The following is a 2,018-nucleotide window of genomic DNA, read 5'->3' on the forward strand; positions in this document are numbered from 1 at the left end:
GGGGCGCGGGTGCATGAGGGGGCCTTGTGGCGGGCGGCTGGGGAGCGAGCGAGGGACGGATGCAGGCTGCGGGTCTGGGGCGAGCCCGAGCACGTCCCGGGGCTTGTGGGTAGAGCCAGACGTGCGCGCTGAGGGGCAGGGCTGGGGCAGAGGCGCTTCTTACGCTTCTCCTATGCGGTCCAGCGACCACCTGCCTGACGCCCACCGGGGAGCTTCCTGAAGCTGCGACTTCCAGGCTCCGCCTTCCCCTGCCCACCCTGAGTCCCCGTAGCGCGAGATGGAGGGAGGTGTCATGGCAGAAGAGAAAGGAACGAAGGCCACTGAGGCGCGAGCGGAGTCTCGGACCAGACGGACAAGGAGGCCAGCGGTGTGGGACGCCACGGCCCTTGGGTGGGGGCGCTGAGCTGGTGTCGACGGCTCCTAGACCATCTCCACGCAAGGGGTGGAGGCCAAGTTTGCAAACTGGGAAATGAAGAACGAGAAGGTGAGGGAAAGCGGCGATGGGCACGGACGATACTTAGAGGAAAGTGGGTAATTTTATTTTAACCTAAAGGTTCTGAAATACGCGAAGAGGAGGTAGATAACGAAGAAATGGACTGAGAGCGAGCGACCGAACGCAGTACCGCTGGAGAGGAGCCCAGAGACACAGGCAGAGGGCAGACGGGGATGCGACGTGCTGGGAGGCAGGAGTGGGAAGGCGACCCCCGCAGGCGAGGGGCAGAGGGGCTGGCGGGGTTCGGGGAGCGCTCAGAGCACTGTGGAGAGGTGGTTTCCACGCGTGGGGCACAGCCTAAGCAAGCAGGACTCCCTCCCGTCGCCGGTATCAAAGGCTGCAACAGGCCCGCGTCCCCGGTGACGCAGCCCAGCCACAGCCAAGCCTGCCAGATGCGGACCTGTCATCCAGGATGGGCGAGGGCCTGTCTGTCCTTCCAGTGGACATCCTACCAGGAGCCAGACACAGGCTACTGGACACGAAGGCCAAACGAGCCCTCCCTCGGGGCAAAAGCCTGGGCGGATCAGAGGCCGCGGATGCGCCCTTTAACCCCACTAGCCTGAGAGCGGGCGTCTGCTGAAGGAGGCTGGCCTCGCCGACTTCGCACGAGGCCACGAGGCGCGGGGTGCTGCGCCCCACACGGAAAGCCACAGGGCCACAGGATGGGGAGGCGCGGCTGCCGGCACGCCGGGGTGCTTGAAGACGCGCCCAGGGAGGCAGACTCCCAAGAAATACTGATGTGGCATCGGCAGAGCCTAGGGTTAACAGGAGGCTGACTCTGAACTCAGTGGTATGAAAATAGGTCTTAAAGAGTAAATTTAACTAAACGTGATGAATTTCAAAAAGACCGAAGAATCATGTTTCGCATTATGATTTGTGGAGATAATGAAGCTCTGCAGTACTCCTCCCACTCGGCCTTCTGCATTCTTCCTGCCCACACCCGAGCAAGCGGGGAGGGTCAGGCAGAGCCCACACAAACACCACTACGCACAGAGGCTTCCATAATCCAAAGGTCAGAGGTCACATCACTTCCAGAGCCTAGAAAACTCTGGCCCCCTCGGCCTAGCAGCCCCACCGAGCATCAGGGGAGGCTCAGCCCCCTCCAGAAAGACCTGTGGCTACGCCTGGGCAATCGAGGCACACCACCCGGGGCCTTCTGTGAAACGGAAGAGAAACGCTGGTTGGCACGGCCGCTGGACCAGAGCCTGAGCCCCCACACGTCTGCTGTGCTCAGGAGACCACCAGCACTGATGCTGAGGCGCAGGGCTGTGACTGCTGTCACTCCCGGCCCACCTCAAGACCTCTACCTCCACGTCCACAGGTCGGTGACTCGGGCAACGTGCCCCAAAGCGACAGCTGACCACTGGTTCTGCATGAATATGTGTCTGGAAGGCTTCCAAGAGGAAACAAGATGAGTAGAAGGCTAGCCACTGGGAGGCCTCTGGATTCACCCCCCAGGGGTGCAGGGGCCCAAGCCGCCTAGAGGGAGCGTCCTGGGAGCCGCCCAGCTCTGCTCAGGGCCGAC

Source organism: Pteropus alecto, unplaced genomic scaffold (assembly GCF_000325575.1).
Source record: "Pteropus alecto unplaced genomic scaffold, ASM32557v1 scaffold123, whole genome shotgun sequence".
In the NCBI taxonomy this organism is placed as follows: domain Eukaryota; kingdom Metazoa; phylum Chordata; class Mammalia; order Chiroptera; family Pteropodidae; genus Pteropus; species Pteropus alecto.